Here is a 24,104-nt window from a genome sequence, read left to right on the forward strand (position 1 = left end):
ACATTTAAACATACTTAAATTAATTAACCAAGTTAGAATTATCAAAACAGTACCAAACTTTTTTTATGGAGGTAGATATTAGTACATGACATTTACACAAAAAGTTTCATGATTAAAGGATTATTATTTTAGCCTATAAAAATCATGTAAGGTCCATTTTATAATTAAAAGAGGTAATTTTTAAGCATAGCAAAACTACTGATTATGACCAATTAATATTTTTCCTTGGTAGAGCATGTCATAACAAGCTTACAGAACAATTTTCATAATTTTAGCATGCACCAATATTTAGTTATGAAATTCACAATTTTCAGCTGAAAACACAAAAAGGAAAAAGAAAACCCTGTAGCACACTGTTTATTTGAGTCATAGCTTCTGGAGGAAACTCTCTAGAAGAGCTTCTATTGTTGCGCGAGGTCCCTGGTCGCGATTTGAACAGAGGAGCCGCACGACGAGGCTTGGTTCCGGCTGGTTGATGCTCGTCGGCGGCGAGGGAGAGGTTCCGGGGCATCTTCATACCCGTACGCACCCACAGGTTCCCACAGCCTGACCGGAGGTGGCCCATGGCCATCTGGCCACGCGTGCGTGCGGCACTTGCAGCGGTCGTGCCGGTGGCTGCTGCTGCAGACGGTGCTCCAGTGACAGTGGTGATTGGAGGAGGGGCTAGGGAAGTGCGGCGCGAGCTGGGGAAGGCGAGGGTATGGTCGGCTTGGGCAGAGGTGAATGGGAAAGGCGAGTGCAGGGCGGCCCCTGTGTGATGGGCATGGTGGACGGCCACGGCGGGAATCGAGCGCACGTCTAATTCCAGTGACTAGGACCGCTGCAGATGGGTCAAGGAGGTGCTCAATGATGATGCAAAGCCGTGGGTGTGAGAAATTGGGCGGAGATGGAGCGGCCGCGACAAATTTCGCCGGTGCGTCGAGTTTGCCGGCGGCGAGCAGAGAGAGTAAAAAGAGGAGCGCCAGCTGCTTTGTGTTTTAAAGGACGAGGAAGACTTCGCGGCTTCGGAAGCGTCTTCTCGAGCTCGGCCTCGCGCACGGCCGCATGTCCACACGCGCGAAACGCCGCGAAGGCGCTGGACGGTGGCGAGCAGGCAGCTGCGTGGCACTGACTGAACCTTCATCTTCTCCTCCTTTACCTTGATTCCGTGCAGAAACTTGATTAATCTCATTAATAAACATTGTCAATTTTACTGAGATCTCCAACTTTTATTAAATAACTAACACCAAAAACTCGAAGGTTTGAAATATTTTGAATTATTAAGAGAGAGACTTGAAACTGAAAAATGAGATTCAGATAAGGCTTTTAACAGCAGTTTTGATTAGCAAATTTAATTGATCAATTAGTGGTTAAACATCTATCAAACATATCAACCAATTACACATTAACATAGTTCAAGCACAGTACCAACCAATGAAACAAAAGTTGCCCAATTTTTATCTATGAAAATTTATTTAATAATTCACCAAAAATTGAACTTAATTTCAGTTTTTCAGGGACTTGGTCAAAATGGCTAAGTGCGGAAGACAATATTAAATTCAGTTTTTGAAACTCAACTTCAACATGTTTGAATTAGAAACATCATCAAACTTTCATTCCACAAGAAAGCACACACTTTATACTACAAAGTTTGTTTTAGCAAAATTTAAATTGTTTAAACAAATTCACATATATAAATTCCCAAAGAACTTTAATTGAGATTATTGTTAACATTAATAACATTTCATGTAACGTATAAAACACTACATAGGCAACATATATATGCTATAAATAAAACATGGAATGCATTTATGCCACAATGCTTATGCATGATGATGATCATGATCAAGGTTTTATTAAGTTCGTAACACCTAGGGTGTTACACCAGCTCTCTGCCTCCCGTGTCCCAAAGAACCTCCACCATCACCCGCCGCATGGTCCTCGCGACGTCCTTGCCGCGGAACTCGCTACCGCAGTCGTCCCACGGCACCTCCAGGCCGACCCGCCGCTCCGTCATCAGCCGCGCGGTGAGGCCCTGGTCGGCGAACAGGGGTAGCATCACCAGCGGGTGGCCGAACAGGAAGCTCTCCATGAGGGAGCTCCACCCGACGTGTGTCATGAAGGCGCCCACCGCGGCGTGCGCGAGCACGCACACCTCCGGCACCCACCCGACGCGCACCACCCCATGGCTGCCCACGTGGCCCTTGAACCCATCCGGGAGCTACGGCCGCTCGCCGCCGACCGACTTCCGGAGCGCACAGAGGAAGCGCACGCCCGCCAGCTCTAGCCCGAGCACGAGCGCGCGGACGTGCACCGGCGTCAGCAGCGCCTCGCTCCCGAATGCCACGTAGAGCACGGACTGTGCGGGCTGGGCATCGAGCCAGCGCATGAGCCCCGCGCTCTCCTTGTCGTCGTGCTTGTCCTCGCTGTCGGTAGCCGCGGCGCGAACAACCGCGTCGTACAGCGCGAGGAGGCCCGAGGGAAGGACGGGCTTGACGTAGAGGTTGCCGAGGAGGGGGCAGAGGCGCAAAGCGGGTCGTCGACCTCGTGGCTGCAGCGGCACACCATGAGTGGGCAGCGCCGCGTTGTCTCCCAGAAGCGACTGAAGTCAGAGATGCCGGACGCGTTGGGCTGCCATGCCCCTGCCATCCACTTGGCCTCATGGCCGCGGAACGCGAGACGGGACGGAGAAGGGATCCACAGCGGCGCAACAGTGAAGTCCTCCACCACGGATCGCGGTTGCGCGTCGTTGAGCTCCTTTGGGCCCACAAACGCGATCAAGGCCGCAGGGAAGATCAGGAACACTGCGCACGGCACCTGCATTTGGCACAGAGATGGACCAGATGGTCAGACAAACATGTAGTGAAACCATACACGAGGAGGCGCGGTGGCGGTGAGAGGTACGTGCCTTGTGCTCGTCGGCGAAGGGCGGAAGCCACTGCTGTGCGAAGTCAAGGACGATCTAGTCGGGCTTCTTGGAGTGCCCTTCCCTGGCATCCCCGCCAGCACAGCCTTTGCGAGGAAGACATCGAAGGGGGCGGCAGGGCCATCAAAGGCGATCTTAAGGAGCTCGACCTTCTCTGGCGGGATGTCAGCCGTTGACCCGGCGCTGTCCGGGAGGCCGTCCACGAGCGGCAGGGGCAGTGGGACGGGCCGGATGCTCGGCCTAATGTCGGGGGCGACATGCCTCAGCTTGGCGAGGTTCCTCGGGGCACTGATGAAGGTGATGAAGTGGCCGCGCTTCGCGAGCTGCTCGGAGAGCTCAAAGAAGGGGATGATGTGGCCGAAGGCGAGCCATGGGAACACCACGATGTGTAGAGAAGACTCTTTGGATTCTACCATGAATGGTAATCTTGTTCTTGGAGCTTGATGGATGTGTGTGTGAATGCAAACAATGTCGACAAGATGTGTAGGAGTAGTGAAAAAGAAGCGAGCTGGGTACTTACCACTGTTTGCAGCTAAGTGCACAGTAGATGGGGCCAAGATGCATGTGGATGTGGGTAGGGATGAAAACGAATGGGATATGAACGGATATCACTGATATTACATTTGTTTTCATATTTCTGTTCGGATTCGGATTCGAATACGGATAGTGTCAACCATGCTGGATAGGATATGATTGAATATCGATATCATAAATATGCGATTTGAGTATTCGGATATGGATACGTATACGGTATCGAATGTTGAATATCCAGACTCGGATATGGACAGATCTGAACCCCTCTAAACGATTCGGTCTCGAATACGGTCAGAAAATATCTAAACTCAACAACTTAAAAGCTATTCATGATTTATATTCCCAAACCTTGTCCAAAAGAACTTGAATTACCAGTATGGAAGGAGTATATTGGAGGATCACGCCGATTGAGGTATCACAATATACAATCATCAAAATCAATGTACCTTTACTTTTTATCTCTTAACCCATCTCTTCCAACTCTCACTACTAGAAACAGGGCCTTTGCCGAGTGCAAACTGCTTTGCCGAGTGTCAAAAATCGGGCACTCGACAAAGAATTCTTTGCCGAGTGCTGGGCACTCGGCAAAAAAGGGCACTCGGTATAGGACTTCTTTGCCGAGTGCCAGGCTCTCGACAAAAGCGCGACACTCGGCATAGGCTGCCCCACGTAACGATGTTCAGCCACATCCTTCTTTGTCGAGTGGCTGCTGTTAGGCACTCGATAAAGATGTTTTTTTGGAAAATACTTTGCCGAGTGCCCCTGACACGGCGCTCGGCAAAGATTCAATATTTTTTTTGAAATGTCTTTGCCGAGTACCTAATAGCTTGGGCACTCGGCAAAGGGAGGAATTAAAAAATTACATTTTTTTTGAAATACCTTTGCCAAGTGCCCCTGTGAAGGCACTGGCCAAAGAGGAAATTTCTATAAAAAATTCAAAAATCATCTTTGTCGAGCGTCTTATTCTTGGCACTCGGCAAAGACCCCCATTTGCCAAGTGCCATGCCCCGACGCTCGGCAAAGTTTTTTTTGTTTTTGGCCTCCAAATTTTTTGTGCAGCCCTTTTAAAGTATCAGGAACTCCTCGTTAGAATTTGGGGATTTTTTGTGGCTTTTTGATATATTTAGTTACTTTATTTTATTTACTTGAATTTTTTTCGAAAAATATAAATTTGAACTGCACGTAGTACGAATAATAGAATTTAATGATTCAAAAAATGATAGTCATGTTACTAAGTGTAGTGTGAGGCCGTATCCAGGAACGGATCCGAAATTTCGGACATCTTGTTCACGAAACATGACCGCGAACTTGCGTGCGAAGTGTTTTTAAATTCTATAAAAAAGCAAACGAAGCCCGAAAATCATGAAATTTTTTGAGATGTCGTGATATCATTTGTGGAGGCTATGATAAAAATTTCAGAAGATTTCGTGCACGTTGTCACGTACGATGCTTACAAACCAAGACATCATTTGTTTTTTATAGAATTTATAAGCATCGTACGTGACATCATCTGTGAGATGTCCTAGTTTGTAAGCATCATACGTGGAACTCGACTAGCCATTGCATGTCTGTCTGTCTATCAATGTTGCTGATTTAATTTGCTGTTGTTTCTATCTGAATCTGAATTGATGGCCGCATGCACAGCTCATGTTTGCCTCTCAGTAGGCCAGTATTGATTCACGTTAAATGCTGATACCAAGTCGTAATAAGTAAGGGCTTGTTTAAATCCAGGGGCTAAAGTTTAGAGGTGTCACATCAGGTGTCACATGAAAGTGTTCGGATAATAATAATAAAATAAATTACAGAAGTCATCGGTACTCCACGAGACGAATTTATAAAGCCTAATTAAGCTGGCATTATCACATGCCACTGTAGCTACACTGTATCACCACATTGTCAAATATGGATTAATTAGGCTTAAAAAATTCGTCTCGTAAATTAATCGCAATCTATGTAATTAGTTATTTTTAGTCTATATTTAATACTACATGTATACGTCCAAACATCCGATGAGATAGGGACTAAACTTTAAGGGAAGGAACTAAACAAGGCCTAGGAGTAGGGGGGTGTGAAAGCATCTAGGCCCCTAGTTGGGTTTCGGTGATTAATGACAATACAAGATTACTATGACTAACGTGTATTTTGCAGATGCAATTAAGTTAGGTCATGGTAATAGAGATCGATTGGGCAATCAAAGTTGTCATGCCCCTACGATGGAAATCATTTCGGTTTTCAAATAATGGACGACAAGGTTAAGGATGACTAGTTCTAAGTGTTGATTGGAGTTGGAGAGACACTTAGAGTAGTTTAGGACTTTGTTTTTCCTTTGGCCATACTATTAAGGGGGGTATGGACGGGTAGCTTGACCTAGATGAGTCTAGTGAGTTAGGTGTGGTGCACACTTGTTGAAACTACCTCTAGGTAGCTCCTATGAATGCCTAAGATCCTTTGGAGCAAACTTCATTCACATATGATCGAGAGTTGGAAGTAAATGGAGGGACAAATGCTGACCGGACGCTGGCTCCGGTGCGATTGGACGCTAGACGTAGGGTCCGGTCAGTTCATTTGATCGACAGACTGCGTTCGGTGCGACCGAACGCTGGAGAGATCAAGTGACCGGACGCTGAAAGGCAGCGTCCGGTCGACTCTAGTAAGGTTCTAGAGAAGGGAATCTGCGACCGGACGCGTCCGGTCAGTACTGACCGGACCCTGGGGGTTCAGCGTCCGGTCGAGTACAGTAAGGTTCCAGTAAGGGTTTAATGCGACCAGACGCGTCTGGTCAGTGGTGACCGGACCCTGCCAGCGTCCGGTCAACACATTTTCACTGGTTCACGGGTTGAACTGATCGGAGCGTTCGGTCAGTACGACCGGAGCGTCCGGTCACCCCGCAGAAGCTCATAACGGTTCGTTTTTCAGGCTGCCTTATAAATAGAAGCTCCACTCGTGTGCGGAGTCACTTTTGCTCATTCCAACAGCTGAGAAACACGTTTGTGAGTGCCAAGAAGAGCAAGGTCCTAGTGAGGTGATTGAGATTTGAGAATCCAAGAGAGTAGCCTCATTAGTGAATCAAGAGTAGCCAAGTGTGCATCCATCTTCTCATTAGGCTTTGCGTGGTCAAGTTAGAGTTTGTGCTTGTTACTCTTGGTGATCGCCATCACCTAGATGGCTTGGTGGTGATTGGGAGCTTGGTGATCACCCGGCGGAGCTTGTGGGTGACCCAACTCAAGTTGTGAGCGGCTTTGGGTGATTTGCCGCTTCGGAGTGTCAAAGAATCAACCCGTAGAGAGCACTTGATCCTTATGCGGATCAAGGGGGAGCTACACCCTTGCGCGGGTGCTCCAACGAGGACTAGTGGGGAGTGACAACTCTCTGATACCTCGGCAAAACATCACCGCGTTTCTCTCTCTCCATTTACTTTGAGCATTTACTTTGAGTATTTGCTTTGAGCAATCCAATACTTGTCTTTACATTCATAGAATTGCCATGCTAGAGTAAGTTTGGAACATAGGTTGCAAGTACGTTGTACATTAGTTTGATAGAAACACTTTTCTAGGCATAAGGGGTTAATTGGGCTATCCGTAGGATTTGATTATTGCAAGAAAATTTAGAAGTAGCCCAATTCACCCCCCTCTTGGGCATCTTGATCCTTTCAATTGGTATCGGAGCCTCGTGCTCATGTTTTTAAGCTCAACCGCTTAGAGCAAGATGTCTCACGGGGATGGACCTCCTCTATCTTTGAGGGAGATGACTTCCCATATTGGAAAATCTGAATGAAGGCGTACTTAGAAGCTCTAGACATTGGTATTCTTAGAGCCACCTCACAAGGCTTCCCAAAACCTCGGGATGCTACTAACCTAGAAGGCAATGAGGTTAATTATGAAAAATGGAATGCAAAGGCTTGCACAACACCATCTTTAGAGGCCTTTGCAAAGATGTGTTCAACCGTGTAAGGAATCACAAAGACGCCCATGCACTATGGTCGGACTGTTTGTGCGCTCTATGAGGGAACCAAGAGTGAGCGTGAGGAACGCTATCATCTTGTGATTAAAAAGCTAAATTCATTTGAAATGATTCCCAAAGAAAGTGCTAATGAGATGTATTCTCATTTAAATGTTCTTGTAGAGGAAGTCAATGGGCTTGGACTTACTCAAATGTCACCATCCGACTGTTGTGAGAAAGATCTTGAGTGTCCTCCCCATTACAAATATGGGCACATTGTGATCGTGCTACATCAAGGTGATCTTTCCGCCGCTACACCGACACAAATCTTGGGAAAGATCAATGCTCATGAGATGTACATGCACATCATACCACAAGATGGCTCATCCTCTACAAAGAAGAAAGAGAAGGACTTAGCATTCAAAGCTAGCCAAGATAAGGGCAAAGCAAGACTTGAGTATGAGAGCTCAAGTGATGAAGAAGATGATGAAGAAAGTCTTGCTCTCATGGTGAAGAAGACCTCCAAGATGCTAAAGAAGCTAAACAAGAGTGGCATCAAGTTTGACGGCAAGAAGAAGTTCTTCACTAGCTCAAGAAGAAAGCCAATCTCCGAGATGGATTGCTACAATTGTGGCAAACTTGGCCATCTAGCTCATCAATGCACAAAGCCCAAGAAAGACAAGTTCAAGAACAAGAACAAGGGCAAGAAAGATGACTCAAGCAATGAAGATGAAGATGAGAAGAAGAAGAACAAGCCATACAAGAAGAGGGATGGCAAAAAGAGGGACTTCTACAAGAAGAAGAAGAGTGGAAAGGCTTACATTGTCGGTGATAGGCTCACAGACATTAATTCATCAAGTGGATCATCCGATGATGATAGTGACAATGAGAAGGTGGACGCCATTGCTATTGATCTTACATCTTCACCGCCACCATCGCCATCATCCTCTACACACCTATGCCTTATGGCCAAGGGTGAACGCAAGGTAACTAAGAATGATGATAGTAGTGATGATGAGCATGCTAGTGATGATGATAGCGATAGCGATGATGATGATTCACCTACATATGATGATCTTGTCAAAATACTAAGAAAATACACTAAGATCATTAGAAAGAGTAGAGCTACAAATGAAAAGCTTGATGCTAAAAATGATTCACTCTTAGCTAAGTGCGATACATTGGAAAAGGCTAATGATGAGCTTAGAGAAACTAATGGTGCTATATCATCCAAACTCAAGGAGCTCAAATCTTCTAAGAAAGAGCTTAAAGATAAACATGATAAACTTGAGTGGGTGCACAATGAGCTCATTACTAGTCACAACAAACTAAAAGATGAGTATACAACTCTTAAGATCAATCATGATACTCTTGTAATTGCTCAAGAATTCCTACCAAATGAGCCACATGATGCTACTAACCATGTTGTTAAGATTGATATAGCTACATCATGTGATGATTTGATTGATGAAAGCATTGAGCAAGGATCTAGTGGCAAAGGCAAGCAAGTGGTTGAGTGCAATGACTATGATGAATATGTCAAGCTCAAGAACACAAATGAGAAGCTCATGAAAGATCTTGAAGAAATGAAAAGCCACAACACCATTGTGCTAGAAACTCTTGATCATGATAAAGAGTTGATTCTTAAGAATGAGAAGCTCAAAGAAGAAAACAAGAAGCTCAAGGAAGAGAAGAAAGATGATGCTCTTAAGGAAGAAAATAGGAAGCTCAAGTTGGAGAAAGAGCATCTCAAGATTGGATTGAGCAAGTTTGCTAGAGGCAAGCACCTTCAAAGTGAGCTACTCATGAACACCGTCATAAAGATGGATAGAAGTGGCATTGGATATGTGGCAAGTATAGAGAAGAAGAAGGCTCAAGTTCAACAACAACAATCAAAGCTAAAGCCAAAGCCAAAGAGATGCTTTGAGTGTGGACAAGAAGGCCACTTTGCTCATGAGTGTCAAACTCCACCGCCACAACCCTTGCCCAAGCATGCTAGACCCTTTGCCTTCAATGCTCACTACATGCTTAGAAAGGACTCTAGTGGAAAGATAAAAGTCATGTTCTTAGGTCCCCCCTAACAAGAATAGGCCTAAGAAGATTTGGGTGGCTAAGTCACTTATTGAGAAGGTGAAGGGCCCTCAACAAGTTTGGATTCCTAAAGCTTGAATCTCTTGTGTGTAGGTGAACTACAAGACCGGTGAAGTCATTGGGTTATTGATAGTGGTTGCACTCAACATATGACTGGTGATCCTCGTATGTTCACCTCACTAGATGAAGAGGTAGATGGACAAGAGAAAATAACATTTGGAGATAACTCAAAGGGCAAGGTTAAATGATTGGGCAAAGTGGCAATATCAAATGATCATTCCATTCTCAAATGTGCTCTATGTTGCTTCATTGAGTTTCAACTTGCTATCCGTTGGACAATTGTGTGATCTTGGCTTCCAGTGCTTGTTCACCAAGAAGGAGGTTGTTTTATCCAAGGTTGATGACAATCAAGTGATATTCAATGGATTTAGATATAACAACTTATATCTAGTGGACTTCACCTCCGAAGATGCAAATTTGAAGACTTGCCTATTCACCAAAACAACACTTGGGTGGCTATGGCATAGAAGACTTGCTCATGTTGGGATGAGCTCACTCAAGAAGCTTATGAAGAATGATTTGGTGAGAGGGTTGAAGGATGTAAAGTTTGAGAAGGACAAGCTTTGTAGTGCATGTCAAGCCGGTAAGCAAGTTGCAAATACTCATCCAACCAAAGCTTTCATGTCAACCACAAGAGTGCTAGAGCTCCTACATATGGATTTATTTGGACCAACAACATACAAGAGTTTGGGAGGGAATCTCTATTGTCTTGTGATTGTTGATGACTATTCAAGGTATATGTAACAACCCAAAAATCCACACACTGAAAATACCAACTACAAATTTTTTCTTAAAAACTTCCATGTGATGATGAGTGTCATGTATAGTAACCCAACCTAAGAAATGCATTAGGTCTAACCCCAACCCAAGTTAACACATAAGCATGGCATGTCATTAGTTAATTGCGTTTATTTAAATTCTAACAAATAAGTGTTACATACATTAAATTGTGATTTGGATTTCCATTTGAGTTATGATATGCTTAACAACTCCAATAAATTAGGTGCATCAATTTGGAATTTAGATTCTAGAACCAAATTCGAGTTCAAACAAAAGAGATGAAATGAAAAACAGAAAAAGAAAACGAGGAAGAAGGCCTCGCAGCCCAGGCTGCTCGGCTTCGTGGCCCAGCCAGCCCAACCGCGCCCACCTTGCACCAGCGCGCCCGTACGCAGCCCATGAGCTGGCCTAGTGCATCACCCATGCTCGCGCACCCGTCTGCCTCGCTCGCAGCCACTGGCCACTGGACCCCGCATGTCAGCCGCACCCCCTGTCTACAGTGTCGTCTTCCTCACCCATGCCTCAACCGCCTACGCGATCGGCGCCCGACAGCTGTGGTAGGGGCGGGCCAGGGGGTCACGCCTAGGGCATGACCCTATCCCCTTGCGCCATGCCCACACAATCCTGCACCACCGTCTGATGCGATGCATCCACCTCCACCGCACGATGCCATCCGCCCTGGGAGGCATGGCGCTCGGCTATAAAGCTAGCCCGCACACCGCTCACGCCCGACGCCCTAGCTTCTCCCTCAGCCTCCGCCGCCGCTTGGTGGCCCAGCAGCCGCACCACATCGAGAGTAGGGGGCCGAGAAGGAGATCGTGAGAGGAGGATCGGAGCCCCCGCACGCTGCCGAAGTCGCCGGAGCCGAAGGCAACGCCATCGTTGTCATCACGATCGCGGGTCGGCACTACATGGCAATGCTTCCGGAGCTACATGGCCACAACTCGACACTGCACCGCCATCATTTCTTCCACAGCACCCACGATGAGCCCCAGTTCATTCCCTGCTCGCCACTGGACCTTGCTACTCCGGCCATGGCGCTCCATACCACGAGCGCATAGGCCAAGGCCATCCCCGGCCTCTAGGCACACCAGCACAGCACACTCACGTTGATCGTGACCATCCCTGAGCCCTTGGACGCTGTAGGCCTCTCTAGATTCCTCGGACACCGTAGCCGAGCATGCATGCCGCGCTCGCAACGCTGCCGCCATGACGCAGCCACCACCAGTCCGAGCACTAGACCACAGGTCTGAGCACCTAACCACCAGTCCGAGCACCAGACCACAGGTCCGAGCACCTAACCACCAGTCCGAGCACCAGACCACAGGTCCGAGCACCTGACCACCAGTCCGAGCACCAGACCACAGGTCCGAGCACCTGACCACTAGTCCGAGCACCAGACCACTGGTCCGAGCACCCGACCACTAGTTCAAGCACTAGACCACCAGTCTGAGCACCGACCACCATGGCTAGTACCAATGGGAGCGCCTGGCGCCTCCTTGACTCACTCGTTCCATTCGCTGAAGCCACGGGTAACTCACGCGCACGCCGTGACCACTCCGTAGAAGCCCGTAGTGACCTGCGCGCCTCACCGTCGTCACCATGTTGCCATGGCCACCGAGAAGACCCTATCGACCACCTAGGAACTGGAAGTCCTACCTGGAGCTCTAGACGCCCTCACCGCATCCACACGGATCCGTAGGAGCCTACACGCCCCACTGTGATGCCTCCAAGGCCATAGCCCCCACATCGATGCCGCCGACGTGATCGGAAGGCTGTGCGCCGTGACCAAAGCCACTGGAGGCCCTGGAGGACCCCTCAACCTACCAACATGCCTGCTGGAGCATTGTGACGCCCATGCACACCACAGAGCCAGCCAATGCCACTACACCCGTGCCATTCCCGCACGCTGGTTGTGCTCGAGCCGCCATTCGCCATGACCAGTGACTTAGGATGCACCATCCATCACCCTGACTCCACCATTGTAGTCGCCATGGCACAGGGAGACTTTTCCCCACCTCAATTGGATGCCTGAGCCATTGCGGGAGCTCGCCGGTGAGCATGTCGCCGGTGGAAGCATGCCATGGAAGAAATAGAGGAGAAGGGGCAAGGTGAGCAGCGCAGCCCTGCACCCGGTGCACATGAGCCAAGCCGAGGAGAAATGACGATGGGCTCGGTCCACCATGGACCCTACCTTAGGACCATGGATTAGGAGCGCTGGTCCACCGTGAGCCACACAGTGTGAGCCGTGCTACGGATGAAGCCCAATAAGAGCCCACGGCTGTGACGTGGCTGTGCCATAGCACGCCACATGTTTGGCCCAGCCCGGCCCACACTGGCCTAACCCGAGCCCACCAAGGCCCGTTTGAGACCCGGCATGTATTGACCATTGACCTAGCCCCACATGTCAGCAGCATAGACACGCTGGACCCACACGTCAGATGCTGACATCATGATGACATCACGAAGGACCCACATGTCTGCGACCCAAGAGCCCTTGGACCCACCTGTCAGCTCAGAACCGAGACGATGATGTCATGCTGACGTCATGCTAACATTAGCATGCCACATTGACTAGTGACACCGGGACACGAGTCAGCCTAGGATTAATTTAGCCTTTTCCATTTTCAAAAATAGATTTAATCTTTGAAAATTCATAACTAATTCATACGACCTCAGAAAAATACGAGACTAGGACCAAAATTCATCTAAAATCAAGCTCTACGCAATGAACTCATGTTTGAGTGCATTTGACTCTTTTGAATTTTCATTGCTTCTTTATGCTACTCTATAGACGTCGCTAACGCGACTATAATGCAAACGTTGCAGACTCAGAGTAGAACCTGACGGACGAGGACCATGAGTACCGTGACGAGTATGGAGACGACTACACTGAAGGTGCCACATCCCACCCAAATCTTGTAGCACCTATTACGCATGGCTAATATAGAACTACTATCGCTTTACTTTACTGCTACAATCATATTATGCTAGGACTTGCATGGTAGTATGCTTGCTTAAAAGCCTTTACCTTGATGCAACCTTACCCCTGCATACCCTGCTATTAGGCTAGACACATGCTTGCTACTATATATTTCATTACTTATACCTCTACTACGCTTATACTATGTGCGTGGTGGGAACTAGTGTTACCTGGACTATGGGGAGAGTGCTGTATGTGTGACTTGGGTGTGTGGAGGGTGAGGGTTGTGTCGACCAAGTTAGAGTATACGACAAGCCTGGGGCAAGTCTTGCCATGGGGTGCTACCTGGGCACCCCTGGAATGGATACCTATGGTGGGTAAAATGGTATATGAGGTGGACCTAGGTGTGAACCTATGACGGGTGGAGCCCGGGATGGAGGTGTTGTGGTGGCACGATGAATGGAAACCCCGATGGAGACATTCTGGCTTGGTCATCCCTAAGGACTTACTAGTACTCAGATTCACGGAGAAGCCTTACGTACCACTCACCCTATATGGTGCGGGACGGCTGAACTACTTGGTAGGATATTGCCACTGCTGCTAGGTTGATAGCGGACAGTGTAAGGAGGTACGGGGCGTGGAGGATTCCCCCCACACCCTTCCAAGACTTCATGGAGACCTTGTGGACCCGGCTCATGACTCACAGTTTCAGCCACCCCAGACTTGACTTGGGGTGAACCAGGGCTGAATGGTAGAGTGGCATTATCCTAGGCTAGCAAGCAGCCGGAATCAGCCTAGTTGACGACGGTCAGCGAGGAAGGCGGATCTTGTGGTTATGTAAAACCTCTACAGAGTGTATGGTTGATCGATCGATACATGTGCCGACTCGTCGGCTATGGACCTTTCCTGGGTTTCGCTTAAACTAGATAGTGAGATGAGTCCTTCTCTTCTTCCCCCATGAGAGAGTGTCGGTCGTAGCCAGGGGCTACGGGCCTTGAGACAGTGCCGAGAGGGAGTTGGCCTATCGACTGAGTGATGGTATGGTTATGGTATGGTGATGGTGAGGAGATGGTGGTATATCGATCCTAGGATCAAAACCTGGCTCGGAAAAGGGAATGGAGTGGAATGTGTATGGGAATGGTGTTAAAACTTGATGAACTATTACTATTTACTTGATATGCTATTGCATAGGAAACCCCAGCCTTATAGGTTCATTTTGCTTATATCCAGCTTGCATCCAATTTCCACAAAGCAATGCTCATAGGGATGGGAGTGGCCAGTACAAATCGTACTGATAAATTTTGGGCACACAGGTTCTGCTGAGGAGTATAGTTCTGAGGAGTTTGATGGATGAGGGGTTCATGCCTATGCTCGACTTTGGCGATCTTATCTTCAAGCTGTTCTGAATGAATGCTACTTTTGATTCCGCTAATGCGGTGATGTAATAAATTATGTAATTCCGCACTATTTGTACTCTGATATTATCGTTGTATGGATGTGATATTCGACTGGAATTTGGGTAATATGATCTACAACGATCTTGTTACACTTCGACGCTGTGGATTTCCCTTCATGGAAATTGGGGTCATTTCAGTTGGTATCAGAGCCATACTTGACCATAGGACGAAACCCTTAGAAATGGATGATAGAATAGGACATAAACAACCCTTCTTTCGGTTATATACCGACCCCGCATTTACTTTTATGCAAGGCTTATCTATTATGGACCTACTAACACCTGTCCCCTTGAAACATGCAGATGGCAACGAACATCGACTGGCCACCACTAGGACCGCTACCTCTGGACCATGCCAAGCTTACCTTTGACCTATGTGAGCTCGAAGGTTTTGCACAGACCCTCTGCTGAGTTCTCGTCACGTTAGGTGTCCCTGACGAGCTTGTCAAGGTCACCTACATCGGGAAGCCAGCTAAGGAAGGAGGAATCGAAGGATCGATTGTCACCTCAGTGGAGTTCCCAGCTAGCACTACCTTACCTTCTGTCCCAGCTTTCACCAAGTTGACTATAGAGGACACAGTCGAGGAGGGACTGCAAGCTATCTCACACAAGGCACTTCGCAGAGTGATGAGGGACCACTACGAGCACATGAAGATGATAGAGTTTCGTCTACTTCCCTAGGCCCTCGACCTTAGCCTTACCCCTAGTGAGCAGAGTTTCACAATAGGTAGAGTTATCCTTGCCGAGGAGGATAGATGCCTTCGTGTCTCAGCCATTCACCTACTAGAGCAGGACAGGTACATGACCTAGCTAGAGCAGAGGAGACGTCAGGACCAAGCCCTCCGGTGGGAGTACCAGGAGCGAGACTCGTAGGGAGCACGGGAGCGAGCTAGTCTACTGGAGACAGTTGCCAAGCTATAGGATGAGCTCAACTGTCATGAGGAGGACCACAGAGCCAAGGTCGCTGACTTACAGGACAAAGCAGCCGACCTAGGCAGCAATAGGAACTGCTACCTCGACAGCAAGGTCTTGGAGTTGCAGAGTGAGTTGGACGACAAGAAGGCTGAGTTCAACCACAGAGGAGATAGAGAGAGATCCAAGGGGATTGATATGCTGAAGATCCAATCTCGGAACAAGACCCTGACTCAGGAGCTAGAAGAGTTCAGGAAGAAGGCCGTTCACAACCAGGGTCACCTGATCGAGGCACTCAGGCAGACCGAGTACCTATAGGACAAGTGTGAGAGGACCTGGTAGGCTTAGTAGAAGTCTGACAGGAAGCGTCTCAGGGAGATGAAGGGTATGTGGGATCAGCTACCCAAGGAGGTTCGCAGCAAGATGAAGCCTAGGATAGAGGAGTTTGAGTTAGCCCCAACTCGCCTCAACCTAGACGCCTGCCCTACCCTACTTGGAACAAAGCCTACTAAGGAGCTCGCCAAGGCTTTGAAGTACGTGTCCCGATTTCACAAGTCCAACGAGGAGATCGAGATCGAGAACAGTCGTATCCCAACCGCGGTGTACGAGTTAGAGTAGATGACCCTGCGTGGTCATGAGTCATGTCAGTAGCTTCCATAAGTTGTACCCCATGATGTACCCCTTATGAGATGTATTATGAGACACTATGAGTAGAACGATTCTCGCACGTCTTCAAGTGTAGCTACTGGAGATGATGCTATGTAATAAAACCCATGTAATGAATGTTTTGGATCTTATTGCATCTTATGGATCTTATTGCTTCTTTGTAATGAGTGTTGGATAGTGTAAATGTTTTCTTTAAATCATCTAAATCATGTAATCATATTGAATTATAAGCACTTATGGCACAAGCACTAAACTCTCTATGATACATGTTGTAGATGCCGAACCGCTGTTGAAATCGCTTAATGAATCAAGGACGTGCGCCCACCCCTGAACCAGTTGAACCCAATGGGGGACGTGGTGGCAACAACCGTGGTCGTGGCCATGGCCGTGGACATGGAGGGATACCTTTCCACCTGGAGAATACTCCGCTGCCTGAGGAGAACATTCCTCCACCACCACCACCGAACCTGGCAGAAGTGATGGCACAACAGACCTAGCTTCTTGCAGCTCTTGTTGAAGGAGCAAACCGTCGCTAGGGAGGTCAGCAGTATGACTTCCAAAGGAAGCTAGAAGGATTCCTAAAGCTAAGGCCACCTACCTATGATGGCATCGACCCTGACCCGCTTGTAGCCGATGACTGGCTCAAGGAAATGGAGAAGAAGCTTGACCTCACTACTTTCACGGATGATGAGTGTGTTGGAGCAGCCGCACACCAGCTCATAGGTGCAGCACGTGCCTGGTGGGACAGTTTCAGTGACTCCCATGAGGACCCTGCCCACATCTCGTGGGATGAGTTCGCTGAAGCATTCACTAAGTATCACATTCCCAAGGGTATCATGGAGGCCAAAGCCAAGGAGTTCCACAACATCAAGATGGGAAAGGATAGGGTGACTAAGTACACTACCCGTTTTACTAACCTTCTACGCTATGCACCTTACTATGTTGTGAACTCTGAGAAGGAGAAGCTATACTACTACCGCAAGGGACTTAACCCGCATATCAAGCTGAAGTTTGGCGGTATTGAGAGCAACACATTGCGTGCTTTGGTGGATCGCTGCATCCAGATTGAGAAGGACCATGCTGAAGCTAGAGAAGAGTACAGGGATAGGAAGCATAAGCCTGAGGAGTCTCTCCGTGGTCGTGATCGCAAGAGGTTCCACAGAGATGCACCATCTAGGGAATGCTCTCGCCATAACAGGGATGACAACCCTGGATCGAGTAGGGGAAGTGGAGGCTACACCGCCAAATACTCCCACCCTGCTTAGGATCGTTACACCTAGGACCATTATGCTCAGGACCGCAATAGTCAGGACTGTTTCAACCATCCCCGCACAGTGAATGAATGCCCAGCACAGAACCGCTCTGCACTAGGCACTGGAAACTAGAAGGCACCCGTGCAAACCCCTACAGGTGGTGCGCCTTTCACCTACTTTGCTTGTGGCCAACCAGGTCACAAAGCCGCTGAATGCCCTCAGAACTCAGCTGCACAGAAGTCTCAGTTCAAGAGATCAGCTACTCATGGACATCTCAACCATCTAGACGCTGAGGAAGCACAAGCTGCCCCTGACGTTGTGTACGGTATGTTTTTAGTTAATGGCAATACTGCATCAGTTCTATTTGACTCTGGAGCAACTTGTTCTTACATATCATCCAAGTTTGCACGAGAATATGACCTATCTGTAACCCCACATGAAGATCCTATCATCACCAGCTCACCTTTAGGAGACCTAAAGTGCACCCACACCTGTAAGGGAGTGAGTCTTACCATTGAGGGTCTTATCTTTAGAGCTGACCTAACCCGGCTACCTTCCACTAACCTAGATGTCATCTTAGGTATGGATTGGTTAACCATTCACCGAGGTATCATATCATGTTCACCTAGATATGTCCAAGTGACCCACCCATCAGGCCAAGTCGTTAGATGTGAACCTCAGTCTAGAAAGTCCACCTCTATCCTATGTGCCCTTAAAGCAAGTTCAGAATCACAAAAAGAGGAGAAGATAGTTCATGATGTGCTAATAGTCAGAGACTATCCCGATGTATTCCCTGAAGAATTACCAGGTATGCCACCAGACCATGATGTCGAGTTCATCATTGATCTGTTACCGGGAATGGGACCCATTGCCAAGAGACCCTATCGCATGTCAGTTGATGAACTGACTGAGCTCAAGGAATAGCTTGATGAGCTCATCTCGAAGGGATATATCAGGCCCAGTGCTTCACACTAGGGATCCCTAGTTTTGTTTATTAAGAAGAAGGATGGCTTGATGAGAATGTGCATTGATTACCGGAACTTGAACACAGTCACCATCAAGAACAAGTACCCCCTACCAAGAATTGATGATCTGCTTGACCAGCTTCGAGGTGCCAAGTATTTCTCCAAGATTGACCTTAGATCCAGCTATCATCAGATGAAGATTCGAGAGAGTGACATCCTGAAGACAGCATTTGTGACTAGGTATGGTCAGTTTGAATTCACCGTGGTGTCCTTTGGACTCACGAATGCTCCTGCATACTTCATGAATATGATGAATAAGGTTTTCATGGATGAACTAGATAAGTTTGTGGTGGTATTCATTGATGACATCCTTGTCTATTCATCCACCGCTGAAGAACACAAACATCATCTGAGAACGGTGCTTGAGAAACTAGCCCAACATCAGCTATACGCAAAGTTCAGTAAATGTGAGTTTTGGCTATAGGAAGTTGCCTTCTTAGGCCATGTATTATCAGCTGAAGGTGTTGCAGTTGACCCAGCCAAGATTGAAGTTGTGAAAGAATGGGATCAACCCCGTAATGTGATAGAAATCCGAAGTTTCTTGGGATTGGCTGGATATTATCGCCGATTCATTGAAAACTTCTCCAAGATAGCCCGTTCGATGACCAATCTACTGAAGAAGACCAAGGAGTTTGAATGGACGCCCGAGTGTGAACAAAGCTTCCAGGAATTGAAACAGAAGCTTACCACAACTCCTATGCTATCATTGCCTGATATCAGCAAAGATTTCGTGGTCTATTGTGATGCATCCCATCAAGGACTTGGTTGTGTGCTGACGCAAGATGGAAGAGTGATAGCTTATGCTTCTCGATAGTTGAAAGAACACGAGAACCGTTACCCAACCCATGATATGGAGTTAGCAGCAGTTGTGCATGCCTTGAAGCTCTAGAGGCACTACTTGATAGGCAACAAGTGTGACATCTACACCGATCACAAGAGCTTGAAGTACTTTTTCACTCAAGAAGATTTGAATATGAGGCAACGCCGATGGCTTGAGTTGATCAAGGACTATGACCTAGAAATTCACTATCATCCGGGAAAAGCTAATGTAGTCGCAGATGCTCTTAGTCGCAAGAGTTACTGTCACACCTTGATCACTGAATCAGTACCACCTGAGCTCAAGGGAGAGATTGATGATTTCCAACTAGAGATACTACCGCATGGCTTGCTGAATGAGCTCTGCATACAATATGATCTCATAGATCGCATCCGTCAAGCTCAGAAAAGTTGTGAAGAGATTGAGTATCTCTGTGGTCTGATGAAACTAGGCTACAAGACCAACCACCAAGAAGATGAACAAGGAACCATCTGGTTCAAGAACAGAATCTGCGTTCCATCTAACCCAGTACTACAAGGGGAAATTCTGTCGGAAGCTCACAATTCCAAATACTGTATTCACCCTAGAGGGTCAAAGATGTATCAAGACCTGAAGAAACACTTCTGGTGGAAAGGCATGAAGATAGACATTGCAGGACATGTGGCACATTGTGACACCTGCAACAGAGTCAAGGCTAAACATCGAAGGCCTACAGGATTGCTAAAGCCTCTTGACGTTCCCGAGTGGAAATGGGAAAACATATCCATGGATTTCATAGTTGGATTGCCCCGTTCACAGAAAGGCAATGATTCCATCTGGGTGATTGTTGATCGCTTGACCAAGATTGCTCACTTTGTACCAGTAAAGACCAAGACCAACGTCGAGAAATTAGCGGATCTATACATTGAACATATTCTCAGATTACATGGAGCTCCCTCTAGTATTGTATCCGATCGTGGCCCTCAGTTTGTGTCTCGATTCTGGGAAGCTCTGCACAAGTCCATTGGAACCAAACTTGATTTCAATACCACTTACCACCCATAGACAGATGGACAGACAGAACGAGTAAATCAGATCTTAGAAGACATGCTTCGCGCTAGTGTACTGAATTATGGCTCTGATTGGGAGAAATGCCTACCTTATGCAGAGTTCTCTTACAACAACAGCTACCAAGCTAGTATCAAGATGTCGCCATTTGAAGCTCTATATGGCAGACCTTGTAAGACACCTTTGATGTGGTCCCAACCAGGGGAAAGATCATTCTTCGACTCCGCTAAGATTCAAGATGCAGAAGAAGGAGTTGCACAAGTGAAGGAGAATTTGAAAATTGCTCAAAGTCGATACAAGAGCTATGCCAACAAAAGGAGAAGAGAACTTGAGTTCAATGTGGGAGACTATGTCTATCTCAAGGTATCCCCGCTATGTGGAATGGTTAGATTCCATGTGAAAGGCAAGCTTGCCCCTAGATTTGTTGGCCCATACAAGATTTGCAAGAGAATTGGAAAGCTCGCCTAAAACTTGAGTTACCTGAGGAATTGACGGGTGTACACTCCGTATTCCATGTCTCATAGCTATGCAAATGTTTAAGAGTACCCGATGAAGCAGTCCCAACTGGTACACTTGACATTCAAGATACACTTGAGTATAGAGAACATCCTATCAGAATTCTGGGTAGAGATACCAAAGAGACCCGTAGCAAGACTATTCCTATGTGCAAGATTCAATGGAGTAATCATACTGAGAGAGAAGCAACATGGGAGAAAGAGTCTGACCTCCGGCTATGATATCCCAACCTTTTCGAAGAGTACGTTACGCTTTAATCTCGGGGATGAGATTCTGTTAAGGGGGTAGGACTGTAACAACCCAAAAATCCACACACTGAAAATACCAACTACAAAATTTTTCTTAAAAACTTCCATGTGATGATGAGTGTCATGTATAGTAACCCAACCTAAGAAATGCATTAGGTCTAACCCCAACCCAAGTTAACACATAAGCATGGCATGTCATTAGTTAATTGCGTTTATTTAAATTCTAACAAATAAGTGTTACATACATTAAATTGTGATTTGGATTTCCATTTGAGTTATGATATGCTTAACAACTCCAATAAATTAGGTGCACCAATTTGGAATTCAGATTCTAGAACCAAATTTGAATTCAAACAAAAGAGATGAAATGAAAAACAGAAAAAGAAAACGAGGAAGAAGGCCTCGCAGCCCAGGCTGCTCGGCTTCATGGCCCAGCCAGCCCAACCGCGCCCACCTTGCACCGGCGCGCCCGTACGCAGCCCACAAGCCGGCCCAGCGCGTCGCCCACGCTCACGCACCCGTCTGCCTCACTCACAGCCACTGGCCACTGGACCCCGCATGTTAGCCGCACCCCCCATCTACAGTGTCATCTTCCTCACCCACGCCTCAACCGCCTATGCGACCGACGCCTGACAGCTATGGTAGGGGTGGGCCAGGGGGTCACGCCCGGGGCATGACCCTGTCCCCTTGCGCCGCACCCATGCAACCCCGCACCACCGTCTGATGCGATGCATCCGCCTCCACCGCACAATGCCATCCGCCCTAGGAGGCATGGCACTCGGCTATAAAGCTAGCCCGCACACCGCTCATGCCCGGCGTCCTAGCTTCTCCCTCAGCCTCTACCGCCGCTTGGTGGCCCAGCAGCCGCACCACACCGAGAGTAGGGGGCCGAGAAGGAGATCGTGAGAGGAGGATCGGAGCCCCCGCACGCTGCCGAAGTTGCCGGAGCCAAAGGCAACGCCATCGTCATCATCATGATTGCGGGTCGGCACTACACGGCACTGCTTTTGGAGCTACATGGCCGCAACTCGACACTACACCGCCATCCTTTCTTCCACAGCACCCACGGTGAGCCCCGGTTCATTCCCTACTCACCACTGGACCTTGCTACTCTGGCCATGGCGCTCCATACCATGAGCGCGTAGGCCAAGGCCATCCCCAGCCTCTAGGCACACCAGCATAGCACACTCACGTTGACCGTGACCATCCCCGAGCCCTTGGACACTGTAGGCCTCTCTAGGTTCCCCTGACGTCATAGCCGAGCACGCATGCCGCGCTCGCAACGCCGCCGCCATGATGCAGCCACCACCAGTCCGAGCACCAGACCATAGGTCCAAGCACCTGGCCACCAGTCTGAGCACCAGACCACAGGTTCGAGCACCTGACCACCAGTCCGAGCACCAGACCACAGGTCCGAGCACCTGACCACCAGTCCGAGCACCAGACCACAGGTCCGAGCACCTGACCACCAGTCCGAGCACCAGACCACTAGTCCGAGCACCCAACCACTAGTTCGAGCACCAGACCACCGGTCCGAGCACCAACCGCCGTGGCCAGTACCGACGGGAGCGCCTGGCGCCTCCTTGACTCGCCCGTTCCGTTCGCTGAAGACACGGGTAACTCACGCGCACGCCATGACCACTCCGCAGGAGCCTGTAGTAACCCGCGCGCCTCACCGTCGTCACCATGTTGCCGTGGCCACCGGGAAGACCCTACCGGCCACCTAGGAACCAAAAGTCCTACCCAGAGCTCTAGATGCCCTCACCGCGTCCACATGGATCCATAGGAGCCTACATGCCCCACTATGACGCCTCTGAGGCCATAGCCCCCACACCGACACCGCCGATGTGATTGGAAGGCCGTCCGCCGTGGCCAAAGCCATCGAAGGCCCTAGAGGACCCCTCGACCTACCAACATGCCCGCTGGAGCATTGTGACGCCCATGCGCACCACAGAGCTGGCCAATGCTGCTGCACCCGCGCCATTCCCGCACGCTGGTTGTGCTCAAGCCGCTGTTCACCGTGACTAGTGACTTAGGATGCACCATCCGTCACCCTGACTCCACCATTGCAGTCGCCATGGCACAGGGAGACTTTTCCCCACCTCAATTGGATGCCTGAGCCATTGCGGGTGCTCGCTAGTGAGCATGTCACCGACGGAAGCGCGCCATGGAAGAAACAGAGAAGGGGCAAGGTGAGCAGCGCAGCCCTACACCCGGTGCACATGAGCCAAGCCGAGGAGAAATGACGATGGGCTCGGTCCACCATGGACCCTGCCTTAGGACCATGGATCAGGAGCGCTAGTTCACCGTGAGCCACATGGTGAGAGCCGTGCTGCGGACGAAGCCCAATAAGAGCCCACGGCCGTGACGCCACATGTTCAGCCCGGCCCGGCCCACACTGGCCCGACCCGAGCCCACCAAGGCCCATTTGAGACCCAGCACGTATTGACCATTGACCTAGCCCCACATGTCAGCAGCACAGACACGCTGGACCCACACGTCAGATGCTGACGTCATGATGACGTCACGAAGGACCCACATGCCTGCGACCCAAGAGCCCCTAGACCCACCTGTCAGCTCGGAACCGAGACGATGACATCATGCTGACATCATGCTAACATTAGCATGCCACGTTGACCAGTGACACCGTGACACGAGTCAGCCCAGGATTAATTCAGCCTTTTCCATTTTCAAAAATAGATTTAATCTTCGGAAATTCATACGACCTCGGAAAAATACGAGACCAGGACCAAAATTCATCTAAAATCAAGCTCTACGCAATGAACTCATGTTTGAGTGCATTTGACTCTTTTGAATTTTCATTGCTTCTTTGTGCTACTCTATAGACGTCGCTAACGCGACTATAATGCAAACGTTGCAGACTCAGAGGAGAACCTAACGGACGAGGACCGTGAGTACCATGAGGAGTACG

The 24,104-nt window shown here is 48.5% G+C and overlaps 1 pseudogene; it reads right to left on the minus strand.

Annotated features, from left to right (window-relative positions):
* Window positions 1-1,858: 1,858 nt before the first annotated feature.
* Window positions 1,859-3,321, minus strand: LOC136543564 (putative UDP-rhamnose:rhamnosyltransferase 1; annotated as a pseudogene).
* Window positions 3,322-24,104: the final 20,783 nt, after the last annotated feature.

The sequence above is a fragment of the Miscanthus floridulus genome, chromosome 3 (genome assembly GCF_019320115.1).
Source record: "Miscanthus floridulus cultivar M001 chromosome 3, ASM1932011v1, whole genome shotgun sequence".
NCBI classification, from domain to species: Eukaryota; Viridiplantae; Streptophyta; class Magnoliopsida; order Poales; family Poaceae; genus Miscanthus; species Miscanthus floridulus.